At 42.5% G+C, this 27,450-nt stretch overlaps 2 protein-coding genes across 3 annotated transcripts in view; both read right to left on the bottom strand.

The window, feature by feature from the left end:
- The window catches only part of st6gal2a (ST6 beta-galactosamide alpha-2,6-sialyltranferase 2a), a 52,345-nt gene extending 47,630 nt beyond the window's left edge, over positions 1–4,715 (bottom strand). Inside the window, exon 1 of the mRNA XM_022202717.2 lies at positions 4,482–4,715. The gene's annotated coding sequence lies outside the window, so the exon portion shown is untranslated. The remainder of the gene's footprint in view (positions 1–4,481) is intronic.
- The window catches only part of LOC110959998 (cytochrome c oxidase assembly factor 5), a 523,208-nt gene that overhangs the window by 47,630 nt on the left and 448,128 nt on the right, over positions 1–27,450 (bottom strand). The gene's annotated exons all lie outside the window — the stretch shown is intronic.

Here is a 27,450-nt window from a genome sequence, read left to right as displayed (position 1 = left end):
AAGAGGACAGTTCACACACAGAGTCATAATCATGAAGCCTTGACTTCAGAATTTGGTGATTGCTGTCTTAGTTTATTGAAACTGTACATAAAAAGCAAGCGGTGGATTCGATTCAGAACACAAGGACACTATGCACACTGATGCAGCAGCAACTAGTCAAGGCTGTCTTTTTCTAAAGCATACTCTGCTTTATTATCAGTTTTCCTTTAAATTGGACTATAAAAAACAAACATCATGCTGCATTGGAGGAGAACAGATCATAAATTTATTAGGAAAATGCTGACTGAGGTAACAGACAGAGTGAAAAGCAGCGTCATGTTCTCAGACTTTATTTAATTGGACTTCTTCATGAAAACCAGATCAGTCGCCCCCTGCAGGCTGCTAAAAGTAACAGGTTCAGGTCTCTACTGCGTCAGTTTTCATACCCATCTCTGCATACACAGTCTGTGGTCACTCCTGAACAGCGACGCCAGATTAGGAGCTTTAAAGATCAAAGTCTTGTGCTAAAATTCAGACATTTAGGTTTTGACGTTGAGACTGAAGCTACAAGTACAAACTAAATCTGGCATAAAATGATGCAGTCACCATGTGTCATTTCTTACTAAGGTTTCGGGGCAAAACAAACACCTACACACAGGAAACGGTATGCTGCGCTTTCAAAACATAAGAGCATCGCAGACAGATGATACAGCTGATGACGTCCTTCTGTTCCCATTCTTTCTCTCTACTTACTTCAGAAAAGCACTACTCCATGGATGTAGCACAGTCTGACGCCTCATACTGGTGTTAACCAGCATAAAGGCACTGAGTGGTGGACACACAGGATCATTAACCAGTCTGAACAACCAGCAGAGACCTAAAACAGACACCTGAGGGCTGTACTAACAGTAACGCTTTGTGAGGAGTTTCCAGTGTTATGAAGGAGGCTCTTAGATCACCACGTTCTGCACAGCTAGCCTGCTCCAGAGGAAGCTACGCACTTCCTGTAAGACATGCCACCCTTTTACCAACTAGTTTCCTGATGATACTCTCTGAAACAAACCTGCTGAGCCGTTAGTAGTTAGTAGGTACAGTAACCCAGAGAAACCAACATGTATTCAGCTGTGGATGCAGAAGAAGCACTGACAGGTTTTCATGTTAGTCCTGAGTGCTGGTATCCATCTATTGGTATTTACTGTGGTAATTCCATTCATTTCACCAGAAACTAAAGTGATTTCTATCAGACCTGAATGCACTTGTTGAATATCACATTTAAAAGTCTGAAGTTTCCTTACACACTAGCAGTTTTTTGGCAGCATTCCCTTCTTGCATCATTTGTAGGAACGGTACGTTTCACCTTAATCAATATTTTAGATTCTTCTTTGTTCTCCATCATAACAACCTGTCCTTTGTTACTGAAGTAGGCATCGTACAATCAGATATTTTTTGGCAAAAGAAGAGTCAGATTATGCATTAAACGCCTCGCCCTGATAGAAAAAACCTGAAACCACAAAGAAAGCTATGTCACAAGGTGCAATCTGAAATCTCTGCAGTCGATATTACGCAACCAAAAATAAGACATTTTAAACTTTTCTTATTTTAATTCAGTGATTTCCAGCCTCCCTCACACTCCCCATCTTCAGCCTGTGTGACTGTTCTGAGCAGCTTCACGGCTGCAGTGCTGTAATATTTAGACGGCTCTTCGCTGTGCTGCACATCTGTCTTTCAGGATACAAAGTCAGTGTTCCTTTAACAGTGTCGTGCAGACTTAGAGACGCATCCTTGAAGCTTAACCTGAACCTTTTCTGTCCTGGAATCTGTTTTCCATTTTTCCCCCCCGCTCAATGCTGTACGGTCACACTCTCTCCCCCTGAACACCAGCACAGAAAACAATATTACACATCTGCTGCACGGTTCCAGTAACGTGAAAACAGAAACTCAATAAATATAACAACAGGGGTTCGAGTTAAACGCCATCTGACTGAGAATGTCACCTCACGAATCACTTCCTCTCTCAGACTTCCTCCCATCTGCAACGAGTCTAGATGCTTTGATGATCGCTCCTCACTCACTGTAGCTGCAGCATCAGGCAGCAAAATCACAAGAACTCTACTTTTACACTCCTATAATGAGATGCGACAATAAAAGAATCGAGTGTAGCTAATGAAAGCAGTCAGTCTTGAGTTTAACTCCGTTACTGGGTCAAGCGTTTCATCAGTTAGTATTTTTAGGATTACATTTCCTCACCATTATTCTGTGACTTAAAGAAAATCAACCTCCAAACAGATCCTTTTCAGCCGACTGACTGGCATGTTTGTTTGCCATGTGAATCAGATATTCTCACTGTTTTTCTCAGAGCCCTTATGCGCTCGTCATTGCTTTAATTCCTCTTTGTTTACCCCTTCTCAGCTGGCTGCAGCTGCGTGTCCACATGCACCGCTGTGTACATCCATTCAACAATAAACACAAAGGTTGTGAGGGAACCGATAAACTGAGAATTAAACAAGAACACGGCAAGTTATCTCAGCATGTCGGGCCTCGTGCTCAGTATGCTGAAACACAATAATCACCATGATGTTCTGCAGATTGTGCACAACATTCAACCTCAACGGGCTGCATGTGTGTCTCTTCTGTTCTGGTAATAGTTGGTGTTCGTCTGTACATCGTGGCATCATGTAGAGCTGTCATTGTTGTCTATATAAAAGCGGTTTGGATTTGGCTGACGACAGTCTTGGAAAGCTTTGATTTCAAGAGAATTCCTTATCCACCCTACAAAGAACCAACCAGCTGAACAAAAACCACTGGATTCTGCTCAACCTTGATCCTCACAGTGAAAAAAAACAGCCTGTGTGGAACGTAGCTGCAGATCTGTTGCACTGTGGTGGAATATTACTGGTAAAAAGGGGCTCTCCTGCACACCTGTACTCTGTCTGCACTCGCAGAGGGAGGGCAGCCGTTTGAGACAATAAATCTCCAGCTGCAGAGACAAAGAGGTGCCAGCCAGCCTGTAGCAGCAATTAGATAGTTACATGTAAAAGCATTAATGCAAAAGTCCCGCCGAGAGTCACAACCCGCTGACACGCTCACAGTGTGTACGTGCATTTATCAGTAACCATTAGCACGTCCACAATAAGTTCACGTAGTGTGGTAGAAAATGGAGCTGTGGTTTCTACACTGTGCTTATATCCTTCAAACGCCGTCCACTTGGTTCCACTTTTGTCCTTGCTATATCCTCTCGGAGGCGAGAGGTTATGGTGGCTCAGTTAGTTCTTTAGCAGTTGCACACACAAACAAAACAGCACTTTTCAGACGTAATATCGCTCTAACCTGCAGAGTGGCTTTGGATTCTCCTGGCCGTGCTGCTTAGGCTACACGGCAGCAAAATACAAAGAACAGACTGCTGCCTGTGACTCCAGCGGACTACAGGGAAGTGTGAGCGCCTGCCTGTGTTTATGTGTGCACGTCTGTCAGTGCATATTCTCATCGTAATGAGTCTCAGTCTACCTCCGCGGATGCTCTTGAAGGTGACATGACGGTTTGTTTCGGTGACATTTAGATAAGTCCCCACGCCTCAGGAGTGCTAGACTTTCCTGTTGCTGTTATCAGACAAACTCACAGCACTTCAAAAGACATCACACTCTGAAATAACAGAAAGAAAGCCCCCCCCCCCCCCCACACACACACACACCACCACTTAATTGCTCTTGACAGTTCAGCTTTTAAACACACTCTCAATCATGTGATGTGGAGGCAGATTAGGCACTTTGTGGGTTTAATTTTGTCAGAAAGCAGAGATGGTATCTGCTTGTTGCGAATTAAATTGGGGGCAAACAAACGGTGGCTGTGGAGCGATGCAGTGGTGGATATGAAAGTGCAGTGATGTATTAAAGAGCACTTCTCACTGAGCATCGCTGCTATAATTAACTTTTTATGCACATGAGCAGGTTAGATGTGTTAGGAGTGACCTCCATATGCAAACATCAACACAACAGCACAGAAATATGCAAAGCACACAGTGTGTTGCGTTGATTTGGATTTCTCCCTCCAGCAGCTCTTCTCCATGTGCATGAAGCAGTGCAATGACAACTGAAAGGGAACAATGCGCCTCCTGCATCTTCTCCTCAAGTTGTAGTGCAGGCCTGGCTTCACTGAGCTGTGAATGAACTCTCCCTCAGTGTGGAGGAAGAAAGCACAAAAAGAGAACCATAAAACACTCAATGGTGTCATGAAACGAAGCGTGATGCACTGATCAATTCTGCTCCATGTGTCAGAAACGTCCCTCATGTTAATGAAGGAGAGATGAGCCCCAGATGATGGTGATTATGGTGAGCCAGGACAAAGCGTCTTCTGCAGCGATCTATATCTAAATATTGGGACCGTTTTCAGCCCAAACACCGAGCATCTCCTCCTCCTCCTCCGTGGTCCGGCACAAAGCGCCGTGGAGCCGCAAATGCAGGTCTTTGTGGAAAAGAAACGGAATAAAAAAGCGAACAAAGCCTTACCTAAACGCCGTGTGGGTCCTCCGTGGATGCTGCTGCTGCTGCTGTCCGCCGGTTCATTGCTGCTCCGGTTCGCCTTGTTGCTCAGCGGGCATGCGGCTCGGTTTGGCTCCGCCGTGCACGGATCCACTACTACTGAGCAGCGCAGCGGACCGCTTGTGTTGTCTGTCACATTGTTGCTGGCCCTTTTCTCGCATCCACATCCGATTTTTGAGGGGCGGAGTCAGCATGGAGGGCTGGTTTTTCTTTTTTTTATCCAGTGGAGGCACTGAGGAGGCAAGGAAGGAAGGAAGGAAGGAAGGAAGGAAGGAAGGAAGGAAGGAAGGAAGGAAGGAAGGAAGGAAGGAAGGAAGGAAGGAAGGAAGGAAGGAAGGAAGGAAAGGGGAAGGCAAGAAAAAAATAATTTGAATTCCCCATCTTTTGTTGCTATTACATGCATCAGTGGAAAAACACATCAAGAAGATTACCTCATTATAAGAAATATTCCCCCCAACAGGTCTGTTCATCTCAGACACATTTTCACAAATTCTCTCTCAGATTTCTTGTCAAAAATTACATAAGAAGAGGCTCTCATTCATTTCTGTTCAGTAAAATCAGGTGAATCGAGCTGATTAAGTCAATAAATAAGCTGATGCATAAACTCTCAATAGACAGTTTTACTTTTTTATAGAAATGTAACATTTTTATAAGTGAACATTAAAGGTGTTGCTAGGCAGATTTTTTTGCATTCGGAATTTGCCATTTCTGGACTCAAGAGTATGAGTGAGTGTCTGTAGTTCCATGTTCATCAAAGAGATTATTAGGGTCAATATGTAACTGCAGGACTTTTGTATCATAGTCGACATTTTAGCTGTTTTCAGGCCTAGAATCAACATGGCCGCCTATAGCAAACACAGAGTGTAGAGTGGACTTCTGTATTCATACCAGGGGTATTTTGATCATCAGTACAGACCAGCATGGACCTGTTGTGGTATAAACAGAGTCACATGTGGGTCTGACACAAACTGAAATGTCCATAAACATAAAACTTTACCGCAATGAAAACAGAGAGCAGCAGGCCTCCGTCGGTCAAAGTCAACCATGGAAATTGAGCCAGCTTAAAGAAAGTCAGAGTTTGCCTCAGCGACAGCGACTCAAAAAAATGAGACTTACCGACAATTAATGTATTCTTTTATTTTCTCACAAAACTCTAAGAGGAGCTGAAGGTTAGTCTGCTGCTTCCACTTTGCTCTTAGTTTAAAAAATGCCTTGTCAGAGGTCAAATACACCAACCAGCCATCAATAATAATCACCTGCCTAATAATGTGTAGTTCCCCTTTGTGCTGCTAAAGCAGCTCTTATTTGGGGCATGAACACAGGACCTATGCTGGTGTCCTGTGTGAGGACGGGGTTTCTGTGGATTGGGCTTGTTCAGATTGGGATCTGGAGAATTTGGATGCCCTGAGGCTCTTTGTCGTGTTCCTCAAGCAGTTCCTGAATAGTTTTTGCAGTATTGGTGCTGTAAAAATCCAACCTAAGGAGTCAGCTGGATGTACCAAAAATCACCAGATGTTATTGGTTCAGGTAAAGGAATTTATGGCTCAGTAGCAAATTCATGAAAGTGGTTGAACAAAACAAAACAAAGCTGGTGGGTGTTGTATTCATCCATCCATTCATCCATCCGTCCGTCCGTCCATCCATCCATCATCTTCCTCTCACCTGGGGTCGGGTCGTGGAGGCAGCAGATGAAGCAGGTCATTCCAGACGTCTCTCCACCCAACAACACTTTCCAGCTCTTCCCGGGGATCCCAAGGTGTTCCCAGGCCAGATGAGATACAGCCAGAAGTGTTCGTAAAACCTCCAAAGGAAGTCTCCCTAGAGCATCCGAATCAGATGTCGAAACCACCTCCACTGGTTCCTTTATAGGTGAAGGATCAGCAGCTCTACTCTGAGCTCCCTCCAGATGTCTGATCTTCTCCTCCTATCTCTAAGGCTGAGCCCAGACACCCTACAGAGGAAGCTCATTTCAGACGCTTGTATCCATGATCTCATTCTTTGGGTCACTACTCAGAGCTCGTGACCATAGGTGAGGGTTGGAACGTAGATGGATGGTAAACTGAGATCTTCTCCTTGAGGCTCATCTCCCTCTTCACCACGACGGTTCAACGCCTTCATTACTGCTGCCACCACCAATCCACCTGTCTACACACGTGGACAAAATTGTTGGTACCCCTCAGTTAAAGAAGGAAAAACCCACAATTCTCACTGAAATCACTTGAAACTCACAAAAGTAACAATAAATAAAAATTTATTGAAAATTAAATAATCAAAATCAGCCATCACTTTTGAATTGTTGATTAACATAATTATTTAAAAAAACAAACTAATGAAATAGGGCTGGACAAAAATGATGGTACCCATAACTTAATATTTTGTTGCACAACCTTTTGAGGCAATCACTGCAATCAAACGATTTCTGTATTTGTCAATGAGCGTTCTGCAGCTGTCAACAGGTATTTTGGCCCACTCCTCATGAGCAAACAGCTCCAGTTGTCTCAGGTTTGATGGGTGTCTTCTCCAAATGGCATGTTTCAGCTCCTTCCACATATGTTCAATGGGATTCAGATCTGGGCTCATAGAAGGCCACTTTAGAATAGTCCAACACTTTTCTCTCAGCCATTCTTGGGTGTTTTTGGCTGTGTGTTTTGGATCGTTGTCCTGTTGGAAGACCCATGGCCTGCGACTGAGACCAAGCTTTCTGACACTAGGCAGCACATTTCTCTCCAGAATGCCTTGATAGTCTTCAGATTTCATCGTACCTTGCACACTTTCAAGACACCCTGTGCCAGATGCAGCAAAGCAGTCCCAAAACATTACTGAGCCTCCTCCATGTTTCACCGTAGGGACAGTGTTCTTTTCTTCGTATGCTTGGTTTTTGAGTCTATGAACATAGAGTTGATGTGCCTTACCAAAAAGCTCCAGTTTGGTCTCATCTGTCCAAAGGACATTCTCCCAGAAGCTTTGTGGCTTGTCAACATGCATTTTTGCAAATTCCAGTCTTGCTTTTTTATGAGTTTTTTTCAGCAGTGGTGTCCTCCTTGGTCGTCTCCCATGAAGTCCACTTTGGCTCAAACAACGACGAATGGTGCGATCTGACACTGATGTACCTTGGCCTTGGAGTTCACCTTTAATTTCTTTGGAGGTTGCTCTGGGCTCTTTGGATACAATTCCAACGATCCGTCTCTTCAATTTGTCATCAATTTTCCTCTTGCGGCCACGTCCAGGGAGGTTGGCTACTGTCCCGTGGGTCTTGAACTTCTGAATAATATGAGCCACTGTTGTCACAGGAACTTCAAGCTGTTTAGAGATGGTCTTATAGCCTTTACCTTTAAGATGTTTGTCTATCATTTTTTTTCGGATGTCCTGGGACAATTCTCTCCTTCGCTTTCTGTTGTCCATGTTCAGTGTGGTACACACCTTTTCACCAAACAGCAGGGTGACGACTTGTCTCCCTTTAAATAGGCAGACTGACTGATTATGAGTTTGGAAACACCTGTGATGTCAATTAAATGACACACCTGAGTTAATCATGTCACTCTGGTCAAATAGTTTTCAATCTTTTATAGAGGTACCATCATTTTTGTCCAGGCCTGTTTCATTAGTTTGTTTTTTTAAATAATTATGTTAATCAACAATTCAAAAGTAATGGCTGTTTTTGATTATTTAATTTTCAATACATTTTTATTTATTGTTACTTTTGTGAGTTTCAAGTGATTTCAGTGAGAATTGTGGGTTTTTCCTTCTTTAACTGAGGGGTACCAACAATTTTGTCCACGTGTGTATCTCATGCTCCATTTTCCCATCACTCACCAACAAGATCCTGACATACTTGAACTCCTTTGCTTGGGGAAACAACTTCCCCCAACCCAGAAGGAGCAATTTAGTTTCCAGGAGTGAACCATGGGCTTAGACTTGGAGGTGCTGATGGGTGGTGCCAAATCAAAGAACAAAATAAAAACCAAACAAATGCTGACAGGGTAAACAGAAACAAAACAACTACACTCCCTAGCCAAACCTAAAGACAGAAGGAACACCCACCACAAACAACAGAATACAAACAGGGGAGAGAACTAACTAAACTGGAGCCTCTAAGCACAGATATTTAAACACAATACACAAAGACTCAAGTTACAAATAACTTCTTCCTGAAGTTAGCAGACTGCTAACAGGAGCCTCAATCTCCACTGAGACTGAAGACTCCTCACTGATTTAGCAGCTGCCAACAGAAGCTCTAAATGTCCATAGTCCCCCCTCAGTGGCTACGAAATCACCAGACCATATCAAAATATAGACACGAGGCACCAGGACGGACTGGTCAGATCAAACCCAGCCGCCAAGACTGAGAGCTCTGGTTGGAGATGTACTCATGTGTGGTGATTGCTGGGGTGTTCGAGGAGGAGTTGTGGTGGTGGACCAATCTGGTGGGTCGAGAAGTGAGGAGAACCGGGGCTGGGAGGAGATCTGGAGCACCAGGCTTATTACTCCCCATGAGTGCCAGGTGGGATCTGGAGCTCAGTCTTCATCCAGGTGTAATCAGTCCCCTCTCCACAAACCATCCAGACACAGAAGCTGCACAGAGTCCATTTCCAAACACACGGCTACCAGAGGCCGGTACAACAGAACATGTCATAGTAACATCCACATGAACGCCAGGACCAGGTTTCCCAGCAGAACACTGCACTGTAAAATGTTATTTAAAGGCATTAGAGGAGATTTAATTTCCTACGACTTTGAACATAGCATGCGCACATACAACCTCTCCCTCACCCCCCTCTAACCTCCCCCCTCTTAACATTTACGAAGAAACACCCCCCTCCAGAAACTTGCGTAGGACTCGTGAAGTTGCCTACAGCCGCAGTATAATCAAACGAAAGTTTGATTATACATTTTGTACATCAATAATACATTTTACCTGTCCAGAAGGAATTTAGCAACCAAGGCATCTGTCTTTAGGTCCATTTGTTGCTTGAGCTGACGCCATCGCCCAAATGACTCGCCAATAATCACTTCTGTTTTTGCATTCTCGTGATCCAGTTCTCTTTTATTTTCTCTGACCTCAAAAAATGCCTTTCTTTTACGGCTGGGTCCCCCTGGATCTTTATCTGCCATTATGTAAAAAAAGATGAGCAAAACAAGTCTCCAGCTAACTATGAAGCTATACCAAAGCAACACATACAGAAAACACGTAAGTCCAAGGCGTACGTAATCTACGTAACTAGGCCTGAGCCGGAAGATTTTTGATTGACAGGAAAGGGAGCAAACCAAACGCCTCGGTCCGAGCGCGTTGATTGGCTGATGTTTTTCAGGTCCTGCCATGTCCACAGTTACTTTTTTTTTATTATTCTTTTAGAAACTGTACATACAAGTCCACTAAAGGTCAGTATATTCATTTTATGTGAATCAGACAAATTAAACAACAAAAACATCCTCCATAATGCCTTTAATTCACCTGCGTGTGGTTTTAATGTGCAGAATGACTGGTGTGTGCCACCATGAGCCTCCAACTGAGAAAACTGTTGTTGAAAAGATTGATGGATCCATTAAACAAAAAAGACAAGTTTAGGCCCTAATTAAACACAAACAACTGCTAATTCAGGTAACTGTTTTTGTAGTTTTCCATTGTTGTTGCTTGTTTCCTGTTGAATTAATCATCGTACAACCACACAGATTCATCCTGTGACCCCTCAGAGCCAACCTCTGACCTCCAGGTTTGAACAGTTAATCCAGCGTTCTGTGTTGGATAGTGGCGGACAAAAATAGAAGCACTGAATCTGAACATTCATCACAGCACGCCCACCGTCACGAACACAATTAAATCAAATTAAAACAAAGCAGGTGCTGGATGTGCGTTTGATGCTGCTCCTGAAGTCGTCTGTTAAATGACGATCAAACACGAGCAGAAAGTTACGTAACGCCTTCAGAGCTGCTGCTGCCTCAGAGGACCTCAGACGTCTGGCAGAGTGACACGGGGACAGAAAACTTCACAGTTTTTACACTGTGAGGTCTCTGACAGGGAGAAGATGTTGAGGAACATGATCCCTTTGGTCTCTTTTTAAAGGTCCAGTGAGCAGAGCATAAATAACAGTTATTACAAGTGGAGAGGAGCACAGAAAGGACATTCTCCATGCAAGAAACTGAGAGGAAGTGGTGACTTTGAATGAAATAAAGAAGGATTTGTGTGTGTGTGTGTGTGTGTGTGTGTGTGTGTGTGTGTGTGTGTGTGTGTGTGTGTGTGTGTGTGTGTGTGTGTGTGTGTGTGTGTGTGTGTGTGTGTGTGTGTGTGTTCATTTTGATAACTTTTTGGTAGGTCTGACCATATGAGATTTATAGCAGGGTGAGAGAATATAAGTATTTTCATTTTGAAAGGTTTTTTTCCCAACTGTTGGGGTTTTACACCGGCCTTAACATGCTTTTAACTGCAAACATGAATAAACTCATTCATTTCTTGACTTTGGACAGCAGGTGACAAAACAAATCTCTAGATAGATAGATAGATAGATAGATAGATAGATAGATAGATAGATAGATAGATAGATAGATAGATAGATAGATAGATACTTTATTAAAGGGAAATTTAAGTGTTCAGCAGCTTAATGAAATAAAAAGGCAGGTTAGTAACATTAACATTAAAGGTTAGTATATATAAATATGTTGTTTTGGTGGACTTACTCTGACAGATGCCGTCATTCTTCTCAATAGAAAAGTCTTATATGACAGTCAGTTTGTTTAGAATTTTATTGTTGGAGCTGTAGTTTTGTTTTTCTGAATCGTGGCTCTAAAAAGGCTGAAATGAAAACTGCAGTGGAAAGTATTCACAGCAGGCTACCACTGAGCTGAGCTTTCTGATGAAGCATTGTGTAGGTTCTGGGATGCAGCAAAGAAACTGTCTTCAGCGTGGTTGTTTTTTCCTGAGTAATAAATTGCATGTACATGTGTGCATGTGTGAGGCACAGAGATAGTTTGTTTGGTGCATCATAGTGCAGCTCAGGATGAACCAGTGTAATGTAGGTTGTGGGTTTGTGTGCTGCTCCCTTAATTGCCTCATCAGTAAATGTCAAACGTTCAAATGGCTCCGCCATCTAGATTTATTTATTCATTTGTGCTCCATCAGATGCAGGCGCTTCGGCTGCATGCTGCAATTACTGCTGCATGGCCAAATGTGCCGATGAATAATAAATCAGAGCACAAAGAGATCTAACTAGCTGTCAGTGAACTGTACGACCAACTGGAAAGCAAAGTTGCTCTGGATGATGTTTGCTCTAGAAACATCCTCTCTAACGGGTGAAAGGATGTTCAGATGGTCTTCTGGAGAGGCATAAAAGTTAGTGAATTTTCCCCACAAATGCCCTCATACTCACACAATGATTCACATACATATGGATCAGGGAGTTTGCACAGATGCTCAAAATGCTGCCTTGAAATGATGCTACCAGAGGCATTGGCTCCATAGCACACACACTGCTCTGTTCAAAGTGGAGCTCAGGAACGGGGCGTTTGGAGGCAGATGACTCATATGAACTCACTGGTGTGCTCAGACACTGTGACTGAAAAACAGAGAATGTGAGGGGGCTGTGGGAAGTGTGTTTCTGGCCCAGAGCAGTATGTTAAGACCCCTGTACTGAAATGTCTCCTCCAGTCATCCCTACAGTCCCCCAGCAGGTCAGCAGCTCTTTGTTGCACACCTGACTCAGGTGCTTATCATCTTCCTCCAGGTGTGTGTCAGTCAGCAACACTTCATTACACTGCAGCCTTTGTAGTGGAGAAGGAATGAGAAAGAGAGAGGAGGGAACCAGGTGGAGGAGTGTGCGCATGTGCAGCGTGACTGAAGAAGCATGCGTGTGTGTTTGGTGTGTGCGTGTGGAAGTGTATCCTGCATTTTTAAGCAGAGCTGCAAAGTCAGCATCCAGCCGTTGTTGTTTCATGAATAAGGCATGGAGGTAAAGGAGCACAACGGCTAGCTTGTGGCTAGCCTGAAGAATAAAGTACAGCGTCAGGAAAAACTGTGCAGACTGTTTTGTTTTAACACCAGCATATTGTGCATGTTTGAAAATTGACTTTAAACAGTTTTGTTTTAATAGAAACTTTGAGCATAGCTGTTTGTCAAATGCAATATTATCACAGAGTTTGTCTGGGGTCATTTTTTCCCAAACTAAAATCCACTCTCAAATCTAGCTTGTGATTAAGTTATAGGAAGTCATGAACACCAAATGCTTGCCTTTCAAGTGGCTGTAAGTCAGAGCAACACAGACTTTGGTGCATTTCTGCAGACTTACTTAAAAGACCTGCCAGATTTAATCACAAAAATGGTGAAAAATAAGCGTGGTTGTCCTGCCTCCAAAAAAAATGTACGTAAGCTCAGTGTGGATTTTTTCTTTTTTTTAAATGCTGATGCATTGCTTCCATGCACCTTGTGCTGTCACAGTTGTGGGTTCCATTTCTCCTTTTTCTATTATTTTGAACCCTCAGAAACACACACACTCAAGCAGGTTTGGTGTCAGCATCCAAAGCTAATAATTCAGTGAGCTAACAAGTGGCTAATGTAGGGAATGCAGAGGTATAACGCATTTTCCTCAGACAGTATAAAATTACAAATACAAACTCTATATGACAAAAAATGGAATATACTACCCTACAGCCACTGAAAAAATGTATTTACATTCCCTTCAAAGTTTCTGAAAACACAGCTGAACATGTCAGCTTTTAGAAAATTTCCACTTAGAAGTTCTTGAATATCACAAGAAGACGGCCTTCATATGGACTCTTCTGTAAACTTTCATCACGTTTTGTGTTTTCTCAAAGGATATATATTAAAAAAAAACACAAATCTCCAGGCTGTTCTTGTAATGCAAAGCTAGTGTTGGATAACAGCTGTTATGGTAAAGAGGTGAAGCAAACAGCTAACTGGTAGGTTTTTTCTTTTCTTTTACCACTGGAACACAGTTTACTCTCACATCAGCGAACATGAGAAGCGGTTCACTCAGCTGTCATACAGACGGATCTTAAGCCTCCTTTTTATGAGAATTAAGGTGTTGTTTAATCTCATTTTCCAGTTTGTATGTCTTCCACTTATCTCCTTGCCTCTTAGTTCCTCCTATCAGTGATGTGAACAGAGGAAATGAGGAGGAAAAAGGAGTTGCTAAACAAAAAGAGACTGTTCTTTATGTGGTGTGTTGGTGCAGCTGCATCGTCTGTCCATTGTTTTCTTATAACCTACCGCTGTCTTTCATGTCTGTCAGCTGAAGACAACAGTGTTCATGATTACTCACAGTGTATATTTGCTTTTAATTCAAGTGGTAGAATGTGAAGAGAAAGGACAGATGTCACACATTCTTTTCTTTCATTCCACATTCACATGTGCTGTAAAGCATGAAGGAGTCCTGGTACATAACAAACACACTCGTAGTCCTGGTTTGCATATTCCTGATCTGTGTCGCTTCTTTTATGTCATAGTTGCTGAAACACTTCATCTGCACATCCCCACTCATAGCTGCTCCAGTGAGCCTCCTTTTTCTGTCCTCCAGATGCATTTCAGGAATTGAGACGTCCTTTGTGATGCTGCAGCAGGATTGACTTCTGGGCAGGACGGAGGAGACGAGGAGGCTGAAATTGGTGGAATGACAGGAGCCACTTTTGTTGAGTGAAGTTGGTTGATCTGAGCTCTGACATCCGTTCAGTTGTGCTCGTGTACCTCTGGCATTCTGTCTGCACCACCAGCGCCACCCTAACCATCGCTTCCTGTGAAACCGTCACCGTGATTGGGATGAAAACAGTCAGAGCTTTCTGCCACCGCTAAAATTCATGTCTGAACATCTGGCCATCTCTCTAATCTACCCCACTTTGTTGTTCCTTTCAACTAATTGTGGGCATTAGGAACCTGCAAGAGCGTGACGGTCTCCATGGCAACGCACTGATGTGCTGGTGGTGTTTTCCAGCCTCCAATATCCTGGTCATTTCATGCCATCTGTTTCTCCTGATCGCAATATCTCGACTGATTTGGAAATTGTGTGCGTCAGCGTACGACGAAAGCCTCTCTGTCTTAATGGACTGGCTCACATCGACAACAAAATGCTGCAGAGGTGTTGAATGCATGGAGGAAGGCTCTTCTGAGAGCATTTATTTGGTGTACATTCAGTCCTTACACACTGAAGTGTGATCAGTAAACAGAAAAATGTAGTGAAAAAGAGCGAGTGAGTAAGCTGGCCCTTAACAGACTGTGAAGACAATTATATCTGCTGGTTATGGGCCACTTGGTGGGTCTGATGAGCTCATCCCTGCAGAGAGCATCTACAGACAGAGGAAAGCCAAATGAGCCGCTGGAATGTGTAAATATGGTTACCACGCTGTGTATTTTATGAAAAGATTTCTCTAAAAACTCCTATTTAACAGGAAATCTGTTCATAAGCAGATATACAGTCTTGGAAAAAAATATTAGACCGCCTTTGTTTTCTTCAGTTTCTTGTTCATTTTAATTCCTGTTAGCACTAAAAGTCCATTTGTTTGGACAAATATAATGATAACAATAAAAATAGCTCATTAGAGTTTATTTCAGAGCTGGTATCAGACATTCTCCATGTTTTTCTGGATAATAACCAGAATTCCTTCAGTTCTTCCAGCAGCAGTTATGGCATTGTCCTGCCAAAAACAGCTTCTAGGATTCCATGTTTTCTTTTCTGTCTGTTTCAGTCCCATGATCCACCAGGAGTTAGTACTGATCCAGAACCATTGTTTTTTCTTGGTGTGATGAACGTCTGTCTTGGAGATCTTCAGTTTTTTCTCTACCTGTCTCTCTCTCATGATGGCTGCCTTTGTGGCTTCACAGAATTCTTTAGTTTTAGGCGTTATGTGAGAGCTGACAGCTTCTGAGTTGTTCTACAGCTTAAATGTCAGCAGGAAACCACTCTAGACCTTTGAAATGTCCTCTTATAGACCCTGGAATACAATGAAGCTGAAGCAGGTCAGATAGGACATAAAGTATGATGGAATCAGCTGCATTTAAAGTCCTGCTCATTGTATTCTTCAGGGAGTAAACCTTTAGTGGTACCAGGTATTAAAATGAACAAGAAACTGAAGAAAACAAGGATGGTCTGATCATTTGTTCCATGACTCTACAGTGTGAGCGTTTGGAGTCACCACAACCAGAACTGCAGACGCTCTAACACTGTGAGAGTGTAAAAGTTAAATTGGAAGTAGGAGGGTTATGAATGATGCATCAGTCAAACATGGAATTATTTATCCAGCAAAGGACTACTTCCAAGAACCTGTAAAATAATAACGCATTAGTCAGACTGAAGGTACAATAAAAAATATGGTGTTTTTTATTATTAATGTCAGCTTCACCTTCTGAGATTCTATACGATCCCTGTGACACCTGTAGTTCAACACTTCACCGCTTATATATCGCTTCTATAATGGGAGGAAATTGTCGTGAATCTTTAAAACCACGGCTGTGAATAAGCACAGGCCTTTCATTATAAGAAACCCTAACGTCACACACCTTCGATTTTTAGATCTTCTCCAACTGTTCCACAGAAAACAAACAAGCGAGCAGAGAAAGAGCTGAGCGATGGCTGCACTGGATGCTGAATCAAAGCGTGACTTAACAGAAGAAGACAACAGCAGAGCGAGTCCACAGGAACCACTTAAACCTCCCCAAACCCCACAAAGACATCCGACAGACATAGAGGATGATGAAAGAAGAAGCCTTGAGCTGAAGACTCGGCAGATGACAGATAGCACACAGAACGCCTCCAAACAAAGCATGAATGATTTACTGTGGACAAATGTATAACCCTGATAACACACAATGACTCTGATCCAACGCGACACATTCACGACCATTTAATATACTTGTTGACATTCCTCCTTTTATACTACCACAAGATTACAGAATAAAGATGCCCAAGAGAAACCCGAAATGTCACCGCAAGAGCACATTAGTGAGATAATGCCTCCGCTACTTATCAAACCAGCAGGAACAGACAGAGGAAAAAGACTTTATTTTTTAAAATTAACTCCATCCAAAGGTAAGGTGGGCGAGTAGCTTCCTCTCGACTCTTCTCTGTCTTTTGACTTCCCACATCTACTCTGTTAAATATTACATGTGGATGGGCTGGAGGATGATGGACGCCCTCTGATTCCAGCTACACCTGCTTCCACATTTTCCTCAGCGCTCAATAACGCCTGATGAACTCAGCGACCCATCAAGAAGCAGGAAAAGTAGAAAGAGCGTTCATCGTTACAGGGGAGGGCTGTTGACATCTCCTGACATTTACAGTAACAGAGTCCTCCAGGAAACTTATCCCACATTTGTAGCCTCTGATCCAGACCTCCAGCATCATGATGGTAGAAGAACTCTTCCCCAGCATCGCCTGTTGACGACAGAAACCAGAAACTGAAATTCTCTCATGTTTATCATTTGTGCAAGTCTTTATACAATTCACCTCTAATTGATGCACTGCGTCAATTTTGACCTCATAGAGTGCAACAAATAGAAATAACATTCAATACGATATTTTGATATTTTCAGTGTAAATTTAACAGGATTTCATGAGAAAAGTTGACAGGACTGGAAGGCCTTGTTCCTCTGCTCGTCTATTATGTGATTACGCCACATCACAGGAGCATCGTGTCACGGTAAAAGGTATTCTCACCCTCTGAGTGTCCCTTACTGACTGTATTATGTGAGAAAACACGAACAGAACTAAAAGAAATCTGACAGCACAAAGGAGAGACGTTGAGATGGAGCATTTAATGGTTCTAATTATTATTATAATCAGTGCTATGATGAAGTATTTGCCCTCAGAGGTCTTCTATGTCTGCATATTTGTCATGCTTAAATGTTTCAGATTATGAAATTAATTTTAATGTAAGGCAAAGACAACCCAAGAAAAGACTTCTTAGATGATGGATTGGACCTGAACTGTTCCTGGGTCGACCACTTCAACCAGGTGAGCTCCTGGAGTGCCGCGGGAACGTTTTTAAAAGTAAACTTTCCCCCCAACAAGCTCCATGTGGTCTCGTCTTCCTTCACTTTTCACAAACTTTCTTGAGCGCTGCTCTCAGGTGTCCTGTGTGTCTTCTTCACGGCTGGCAAACAGACTTCAGGTTGATTAGCGCCACCTACTGGGCTGGAGTGTTCATCAGAGTCACCAGAAATTAGGGAACTGAGAAAGGTGAGATTAAATCTGTTATTTTTTCTGTGATTAATTCATCAAAATTCACACATCAAAGGACCAGCACTAAAAAAATATATCTGGATGAGCCTCCACACTTTTGATAAGTCAGAGGTGGAACTTTATGGAAGTCTTGGGTCCCGTTGGATCCGCCATAAAGCTCGCCCCGCATTACACAAGAAGAACATCATACCAAAGGGGGGCAATTACTTTTTCAGTTAATGTTTAATAAATCGTCATTCAAAAACTGCACTTTGTTTCTTGTGTGTTTAATATTTAGCAAACATAAATATTAGTCTGATGATCTGGAGCATTTAAGTGTGAGAAATATGCAAAAATAGAAGATTATTGTACACCTTTTAAACACTTTTCACAGCATCGTATCTGGGAGGTCCACACTCTCAAAACACATCAGGTTTTTGGCCTAACAGTAACAAATAGTTTTTAAAATAAATTCAAAGAAGAAAATGTAGCTTTTGGGGAATACGGATGAAAGCTTTGTAACTAAAGTTCATCTACAGACAGTTTTGGGTTTTGTGGTCTCCTGTCAGCACAGAACGCTCCACAATACAAACTTCCTCTAAAAAACTTTCTTTATATATTGAATGTGTCACATCAGTTTTGTGTTTGCTTGCATAAAAACACAGAGCAGGTTATCAGAAGAAAACATGAGGAAATAGAACGGAGGTAAGTACCTGAAAGGCTGTGATGAGCAGCTTTTAAAGGCAGCACAGGCAGGAAGTGCTCTGAAAAATAGATATTTGAACATCTGTAATTGTGTGGAAAGCGGCCAAACTGCTGAGGCTGAGAACAGAGATAAGATCAGAAGCTTCAGAGCAGCAGCTTTCCACAGCGCAGAAGGAATTTTCAATCTTTAAAGTTTTGTTTTGAACTGAAATAGTTAGAAAGATTCAAGGTTGAAGAAGTAATTATTTTCTTGGCTGATGAACGATAAATGGTCTCCGCTTCGTACTCTAGCGTTTGTCAGCGTCTTTATAATTGGGGTTCAGTGTTTTGCCCAAGGACACTTCAGCATGTGACAGAAGAGGAACCGAGCATTGAGCTGCCAACCTTGTGACTTATGAACAACCTGAGCCAGATGCTGACTGTTTTTTCTTGTAATTTGAATTGTTTGGTTTCCAGTTTAGTCCAAGCTGTCCCAAAAACCCAAACTCTAAACACGTCTCATTCCGATATATAAAAAAAATCAGGCTGATTTGTGCAGCTGGAGCCAACAAATGCTGCACGTATTCTATCCTTTTAGCATAACAAATCAGGTACATTTTTCCTCTGCACCACAGATCAGAGCTGAAATTATGATTGAGTCACTTGTATAAATCCTAAAAGTAATTTCTCATTCTTTTGAAATATTTTGACACGTCCATGCAAATAATTTTGCACAACTTTCTGCTGCTTCCTACGTTATTATGCTGATCAAAATGGATTACACCAATTCTGTACCCCCGAAACAGCCGGGCAAAATAGATGAATCACTGTCATAATCTGCAGTTTTTCTATGGAAATACAACACAGAAAAGAAAAAGGCAAAATTAGAAATGTAAACACATTTATGAAGCCCCCTGAGGTGGGGCTGTATGTGCACTGTTGGACCACAGGTTCTCATCCACATCACAAATCTTCTCTTGAAATGCAACAGAAAGTCTGAAGTGTCTTATCCAGCCTCTGCATGTGTGTGTGTGTGTGTGTGTGTGTGTGTGTGTGTGTGTGTGTGTGTGTGTGTGTGTGTGTGTGTGTGTGTGTGTGTGTGTGTGTGTGTGTTTTGTGCGATGCAGCGCTGGAAAACAGTCTTTTTCTTTTTCGTGGTCTGCCAGCAGATTACAGCACAAACCGTGAAAGGCACAAATGTGAATCGTGTCCAATCACTTGCGATCAAACTCCCACGTTCAGCCGTGTTGACTTTGTAATGCTGACATTGATGCTATGCAGAGAAAGGGCAGCCTTGTGCATTTTCAATCATTATCATCAAAACATCAGTTTCTATCAGAAAACACTGTTGGCACAGCGTTTGGACGATGCTGTTTGCAAATAGTGACACAAGTACGTGTCATTCTGATGCTGCTGACATTGATGTAAATATTGACTCTTGAGAGATTAATCAAAGATTTGTGCACATTTTGCAGGTAATCCGTTGTGTGGTGCCGCTTGTTTGAATGTTTTCAGAGATGCACTTCGTGTTCTGCAAATGGTGAGGATGATTTGATACAACTGCAACATATTTCCAGATTTATTTTCATTTTAGCTGATCCACAGAGTGTTTGGACCCTGCCAGTGGCTGTCACTTGCAGCTCCATTCATTTGTGCTGCTGTTTTCACAGCAGTGTTGGACCCCATGAGGCTTCCTCAGATTTCTTCACACTGTAGCTGTCACTTCCTGGGAGACGGCAGCCCCACTCCCACAGCCTCACCATACGGCTACAGCAGCCTGCGTCAGCTCACCTTTTGTCACTTTTAGTCCTCTCTCTGTCTCCTGGGCTTCGGGACACTGTTGTGCTATTTCCTGCACAAGCTTCACACTTTTGGAAGCTTCTTTTTACGAGTCACACTCATCACAGACGCTGATGAGGTTTTAGTTTGATGTCGGATTCTTGCAATTCCTTAGAAACTCACTGTCATCCCCTGACAACTTAACCCAGTCAGCCTGTTTTAATGTTTCATTTTTCACAGCGCCTTAGTAAGAAGGCTCCATCTTCTCTGACTTTTGTTCTGTTCTCCACCTCTCTCCTTTATTCTCTGGCTCTGCTTGTAATCTGCCCGTTATCTGACTGATGTAAGCTGGATGTAATACCTTTAATGATCGCATGTTGTTTAGAAGATAAGTGGTCTTGAGCTCTTGCAAAGACTTGTGTAAACCTCGCTAAACCTACTTCATCATTTCCAGAGAAATGGAGGAAGAAGTGTCAAGTGGCTCGGGCCTACGTATTAATTTCAATAATAAAAGCAAGTGTTTGCAGCCACCGTGTGTTTGTAACTGAGCACACATCAGCTGGTTTTCTAGGAGAGTATATTTTGGGTTGTGGAGGCAGATACTGTGTCACACTCTCTCCTTCTAGTTTCATTCTGTCTAACTGGAAAAGACAAGGATGAGGGTGGTCGCTTTTAAAGCGACACATCCGCAGGCAGCCACGGCTCTGTCTGGTCCTCCATTATATCGCTGCACCCGCCTCGCGCTGTGCAGGAACTAGGTTGTTTCCATGGCGACCAAGCATTTGATGGACGGGTGTGTGGATGATGGCCGGTCTGCTGTGAGATCTTCCGCCCTCCTCTGCTGTCTACTGAACAGGAAGTTAATGATTTAGCAGGTGTGCGTATCTGTTCATTAAAGCATCCAGTGAATCCACAAAGTATTCATATAATGCAGAAACATGCATGGTGCTTTCACTGTCAGCCAACAGTAGGAATCAAACAGTTGCCTTCACACCCCACACTCACTCAACAAATCTACTTTTAGGTACAAACGCCTACATCATATCTCTTTCTCGCAGCCGGCCCCACACACCTACTGTACAGCACACGCAGACACAAAAGGATCTGGTGTCTGACGGGGGAAATTTGCTTTGTGTCCTAAATTTCGTTTCATCATACAAGAAGGAAAATAAACAAAGATTTCAGACTCAAACATGGCAACCTGTTATGTCTCCTCCTGCAGCGTGCGTCTGCAGACATTATAATTTCGTGCACCATGTGATGAACCACCGAGTCCCTCAGAGTCCATCTCGTTGTTCTCTGCCATGGAATGAGGATAAGTGCATTTACTTGGGTGTTTAAGTTCAGATTTGAGCTTAATTTATTGCTACTGAATAATTTCATTGCACCATACTTAAGAGAGTATAATGGTAGAATTTATTGCATGTGATGAGCTTAAAAAAGAATTAAAGATTAAACACACAAGAGACAGAGCAGCTGAGATTCGGTCTGCATTGACCAGTAAATGCTGCTTACTTATTAATGAACTGTAATGTTTCAGTCGTATTATATGAGCTACAATAGTAGGACAAAGGCTATCGTTGCACATTACAAGTAATCCTTTAATACTTTAAGTATTTCTAATCACACTACTAATAATTCCATGCCTTTAGTTACTGCATGTGACAGTTCTGTTTCCACAGATAGAATACTGATGCTGATAGTCAGACACAGCTCAGCTCAGAAAGGCTTTAGACACTTACTCGTGTCAGAAAACAACATGCAGACGCTTAAACATTTCAAAGACTGTCATCAGATGTTGCAACTGACAATCTTCCCTACTTCTAAAATGGATCATTTACATTTTTTTCTTTATACCGCAAACCGATGTAAAATAACCACAAATCTCTCTCTGCAGAATCCCCTTAAAATCACTCTGTTCCAGCCTTTTTCCCAGTTATTTTCAAAAGGGATGTATCAAAGTGTTTAGCAGTGAGAAGAGGCAAAGCCCTCTTTAAAGGATTACTGGGTGAGTAGGATAAGATTTTTCACTTCTTTTCCTTGTATCCTTCTTCTCCAGCTGCATGGCGATCAAATCCATAGTGTTCTTACTGCAGGTTTCCTCCTCAGGTTGTTCAGGAATGGATAATAACAGGGCACTTTCCTTTAGAACAACACCATCATCAAAAGAGGCTATCGCTGAACCATCCATAATTATGCAGCACCGGCGTGAATGTATGTATGACAGCATGGTTCCCCTCCTGTCCGACTCCCAGCATGCCTACGACTCGACACCTGCAGGTCACAGTCACCATATGCTTCAGTTAGCAGGCCACAATGAGAGCAGGACCCTCACGTCCACGCACAAGAGAAGAGCCCACTTTTCATGCAGTGAGATCATTCTCTCATCGTTCTACAGCACATGCTTCCTAGATCCAAATTAAACCTTACAGACGCAGCGGATGTCGTTTTTCAGAACACATTTCACCCTCCTGATACTGAGATGGAATTCATCTTGGCACACAAGGCAAACCCAATGTTTCTTTCCTCTATAATGCAAACCCTCTCTGAGCTTTGTTTCACATCCAGGTATTCCTAAACGTGCAGTGAGCCTCGGCAACAAAGAAGCTGTCTAATCCGTCAGGAAGTTTCAGGAAGCGAGGATTTGCATGACAAAACAAATATCGTGAAACGCTATTAAGATGATGTGGAGGACTGAATGAAATTGTCTTGGTCTCCTGCATAATTTCACAGCACGAGCACATCTTGTTATACTGAAGTATGAAAAGCACAACAGGTAGGCAGCCAGCATGTGCAGTGTGATTGGTAGTCAGCGTTAGTAATGCATAATTCATTCTGTGTGCGGCTCGCTGCAGAGCACGGCCGTAATGATTTTACAGTGAGACAGTTTGTTTTTGCATGCACTACATACATGCAACATTATGGACTATAGACGAAACACGACCCTCTGTGTGTGTGTGTGTGTGTGTGTGTGTGTGTGTGTGTGTGTGTGTGTGTGTGTGTGTGTGTCACCGCTTCGTTGCTTTAGGAGTGTGTGGATTCCAGCAGCACTGTGTAATTTCACTTGCGCTCTGTTTAGGCTTTGAACGCTTGTTTCCTTCTTCCCAAACTGGCCAGACTCCCGATCAGATATAATGAGGGAACATGGAAGCCAAACTAGAGGTTTGAAATGATAATTAGTAAGACTCCCTGCTACTAAAAGAGACAGAAAGACTGATTTAGCACAGCAGAATTAGAGATTGGAAGACAGTAATAGGACACATTTAGACGGTAGTCGTATATTTAGCTGTGGTGCCCAGGAGCAGGAATGGAGTAAATCCAGATTTTAGTTCAACATCCATAATGTCTATTTATACCAGACGGCCATAGTAGCATGCTCTAAACTATGTTCATCACTACAGGAAATTGCAACTTACAAGACTACTCTGCAGTATAATGTTAGGTTTCCTCCAGTTCAGACTGGACCAACAACATGCTACATAATGAACAATAAAGAACTAGAAAAGCACTCAGAGAGTTCAGACCTCCGCCAAGGACAGAGAGGAAAACAGGAAACCCATGCAGTAAAGGATCATGAGCTGGAATCAAACCTGCGTCTCTGACACAGTTCTGTTTATGAATCACCTTCTGAACCAGTTGAACTATCTGGACACCTTGTTCCAATTTGTTGGACGACATACTAACCTATGATGTTTTTGTCCTATTTTGGACCACATACTAAAACATACTAAAAAATTCAAAGTGATCCAGAATCCAGGATCCTTTCCAGATTGCCACCAAAATTAAATCAGCTCTTCCTCTTACCATAGTCTACATCCTCTCAACATTTCATGTGAATCTGCCCAGGCGTTTTTGACTTATCTTGCTAACAGACAGACAGACAGACAGACAAACGCCGGGTGTCACATAACCTCCTTGGCGGAGGTAACAAACTGGATGGAGCTAAAAATGCTGAACAAGTTTTTAATCTGCACCATTAACAGACATATTGATTATTCATGCGTGCTCCGTCATCATTAGCACAACAGACGCTCTGATTGTATGTTTGCCATGACAAGAATGCTTCACAACCGGCATCAAGGCCTTATGAAGGCACTTTTTCACCGGCTAATTGTCTCTTCTGCTGTCACTCTAATTAACAAAGTATGTATGGCAGACTGAGTTTGTCTGCTTCCCTCCAGCACATTTTTACTCCATGCAATAAAGCAGCAGGATTCTCTTATGACTGCACCCTAACCTCACACATCAACTGTGGTTTGTTTCAAGTGATAGTGTAACAGCATGCTTTCATCCTCCTCTCCATTTTCCGTCATCCAAACGTTCCTCTCTCCACAAGCATTTTCCAGCTCCTCCTGGGGGATCCCAGGGTATTACCAGGCCAGATGAGATATGTAATCCCTCCAGCGCATTCTGGAACCTTCCTGGGTGTCCTCCTAGTTGGAAAACCTCCAAAGAAACACATTTAGGAGGCATCCGAATTTGAGGCCTGAGCCAGCTTATTCAAAAGAGCAGCAACTTCACTCTGAGCTTCTTCTGGATGTCCGAGCTCCTCCTCCTACGTTTAAAGGGGAACTTCGTTTTTTTTCAGATATGTTTGAAATATGTAATTTCATACATGTGAGTGATGGAGAAATTCAATTCAATTCAATTCAATTTTATTTATATAGCGTCAATTACAGTCAAATTGTCTCAAGACGCTTTACAGAACCCAAATGCCTGACCCCCAGAGCAGCCCAAAGGCGACAGTGGCAGGAAAACACCCTTTTAACAGGGAAGAAACCTCGAGCAGAACCCGGCTCTATATAGGGGGGACCCATCTGCCTGCTGGCCGGGGGGTTGAGAAGGACAGAGGAGGGCAAGGGGGAGGGATGGGAGAAGAGGGAGGGGTGGGAAAGCAAGGAAAACACAACACACATTTGGATACATGTATGACAGGATATGTGACACAGACAAAGTATAAGCTAACACTGAAAACTGACTCATAGTTTACTCTTATGATGTACGGCTCTGACATTAAACATACTCCATATATAGCTAGCACTAAAATTCAAACAGTATGTAAGTTAGCATAACAGTATAGTGAAGGCAATGCAGAGCTGACTGGTGGAAAAAGGGAGCTGGAAGCAGAGGGCTGGAGGAAGGTCAGCAGCAGCATCCCACAGTGGACATGATGGAGACTGGACCAGCTGGTGGAACATCAACCACAGATCTGAAGCATCCAGCTCTGGGACCAGGGACACTCGGAGAAATAGCACAGGGGGAAACAGAGTGAATGTACTGCAATAACGGTATACATATTAAATGTAAAGGTAGATAGAGAAGGGCTCAGTGCGTCAAGAAAAGTCCCCCAGCAGCCTATAGGCCTATAGCAGCATGACTAGAGGCAGAACGAAGGGACGTCCAAGAAGGAGTCAGCTGTGCAATGAAGACACAAGCCGAACCTCTGTGGGTCACCCAGTCAGCCCCAACTATAAGATTTGTCAAAAAGGAACGTTTTAAGCCTGGTCTTAAAAATAGAGAGGGTGTCTGCCTCCAGAACCCAAACTGGGAGCAGGTTCCACAGGAGAGGAGCTGATAACTGAAGGCTCTGCCTCCCATTCTACTTTTAGAAATTCTAGGAACAACAAGTAAGCCTGCAGCTTGAGAGCGAAGAGTTCTACTAGGATAATAAGGTACTATCAGATCTTTAAGATATGATGGAGATTGGTTATTAAGAGCTTTATATGTCAGAAGAAGGATTTTAAATTCTATTCTGGATTTAACAGGAAGCCAGTGAAGAGAAGCAAGTATAGGGGAAATATGATCTCTTTTGCTAACTCCTGTCAGTACTCTGGCAGCAGCGTTTTGGATCAACTGTAGATGTTTAAGAGAGCTATTTGGACAACCCGATAATAAGGAATTGCAATAGTCAAGCCTGGAAGTAACAAAAGCATGAACTAATTTTTCTGCATCACTCTGAGACAGAATGTTCCTGATTTTTACAATATTACGCAGGTGAAAAAAGGAAGTCCTACAGACTTGCTTTGTGTGTGAGTTAAAGGACATGTCCTGGTCAAAAATAACTCCAAGATTCCTCACAGTAGTACTGGAGGCCAATGTGATGCCATCCAGAGTAACTATTTGCTTTGAAAGCGAGTTTCTAAGATGTTTGGGGCCAAATACAATGACTTCAGTTTTGTCTGAATTTAGCAGTAGGAAGCTAAAAGTCATCCAGGTTTTAATGTCCTTAAGACAATCTTGCAGTCTAGCTAACTGATCAGTTTCATCTGGCTTCATAGATAAATACAATTGTGTGTCATCTGCATAACAATGGAAGTTAATACAATGCTTCCTAATAATATTGCCTAAAGGAAGCATGTATAATGTGAAAAGTATCGGTCCTAAGACAGAACCCTGAGGAACTCCATGATTAACTTTAGTATGCTCAGAAGAGTTATTGTTGACATGCACAAACTGGAACCTATCTGATAAGTAGGATTTAAACCAGTCCAGTGCTGTCCCTTTAATGCCAATTGAATGTTCTAGACGCTGTAATAAAATGTTGTGGTCGATTGTGTCAAACGCTGCACTAAGATCTAACAAAACAAGTATAGAGACTAGTCCATTATCTGATGCTATGAGAAGGTCATTAGTAACTTTCACTAGAGCTGTTTCTGTGCTATGATGCACTCTGAAGCCTGACTGAAACATTTCAAACAAATTATTCCTTTGTAAGTGTTCACATAATTGATTTGCAACTGTTCTTTCCAGAATTTTAGAGAGAAATGGTAGGTTGGATATCGGTCTATAGTTAGCTAACACATCTGGATCTAAAGTGGGCTTTTTAAGCAAAGGTTTGATGACAGCAACCTTAAAAGCCTGTGGTACATAGCCTGTTACTAGAGAGAGATTAATCAGATCTAACATTGAAGAATTAATTAAAGGTAAAATCTCCTTGAAGAGTCTAGTTGGGATAGGATCTAAAAGACATGTTGATGGTTTGGATGTAGAAACTGTTGAAATGAGTTCAGAGAGACATATAGGAGTGAAGAATTCTAAAGATTCATCAGGTCTAACAGCCAATTCAAAAGCATCTGTGACATTTGTAGGAAGGGCCAGATTAATTTTATCTCTAATCAGAACTATTTTATGTGTAAAGAAGCTCATGAAGTCGTTACTGGTTAAAGCTAAAGGAATACAAGGTTCAACAGAGCTCTGACTCTTTGTCAGCCTGGCTACAGTGCTAAAGAGAAACCTAGGGTTGTTCTTGTTCTCCTCTAGTAAAGATGAATAATAAGTTGTCCTGGCATTACGAAGAGCTTTTTTATAGATTACTA

The sequence above is a fragment of the Acanthochromis polyacanthus genome, chromosome 14 (genome assembly GCF_021347895.1).
Source record: "Acanthochromis polyacanthus isolate Apoly-LR-REF ecotype Palm Island chromosome 14, KAUST_Apoly_ChrSc, whole genome shotgun sequence".
NCBI lineage: Eukaryota > Metazoa > Chordata > Actinopteri > Pomacentridae > Acanthochromis > Acanthochromis polyacanthus.
This window is presented reverse-complemented; position numbering and strand designations above follow the sequence as displayed.